Genomic DNA, 878 nt, shown 5'->3' with positions numbered 1-878 from the left:
TGAAAGTCCAACGTTTCAACCACTCGGCTGTTGCGCCCGTCGGTCATTGTTCAAAAGTAAGAATGATTAGAAATAAGAATGATTAGAAAGGAACTGAATGGTGAACAAGTGGAAGGGCAAAAAAGACAAAGTGTAGAAAATGTGTGAATGTTGGAAAAAAAGAGGAAGATGAAAAGGTGCGCCTGAGTGAAAAATCATTTTAATTTTTAAGTTTCAGTGTGTGCAGAAAAAACAGACAGCAAATAAGCAAATAACATACGAACATATTCCGAGGTAAAAAAAAACAAACAAAAAAAAAAAAACCACACACACAGGCGGATATTGCATTATGTTTCATTTCATAGCATTCATACCAGCTTCTAGCTTGTTTTTTCGGGTCTTCTAATGCTTTATTTTGACATATTTATCTATGGTGTAAAAAAGAGGAGGTGTCAGTGTGCGCGGAACTGATCTATATGGTGGAGTGATGGCCTAGAGGTAACGCGTCCGCTTAGGAAGCGAGAGAATCTGAGCGCGCTGGTTCGAATCACACTCAGCCGCCGTAATTTCTCCCCCTCTACTAGACCTTGAGTGGGTAGTCTGGGCGCTAATCATTCGGTTGAGACGATAAACCAAGGTCCCGTGTGCAGCATGCACTTAGTGCACGTAAAAGAACCCACGGCAACAAAAGGGTTGTTCCTGGCAAAATTCTGTTGAAAAAGATCCACTTCGATAAAAAAAAAAAAAAAAACAAATAAAAACTGCACGCAGAAAAAAAAAAAAAACAACAACAACAAATGGGTGGCGCTGTAGTATAGCGACGCGCACTCCCTGGGGAGAGCAGCCAGAATTTCACAGAGAGAAATCTGTTGTGATAAAAAAAAAAGAATACAAATACA

Source organism: Babylonia areolata, chromosome 6, assembly GCF_041734735.1.
Source record: "Babylonia areolata isolate BAREFJ2019XMU chromosome 6, ASM4173473v1, whole genome shotgun sequence".
Classification (NCBI taxonomy): Eukaryota; Metazoa; Mollusca; class Gastropoda; order Neogastropoda; family Buccinidae; genus Babylonia; species Babylonia areolata.
This window is presented reverse-complemented; position numbering follows the sequence as displayed.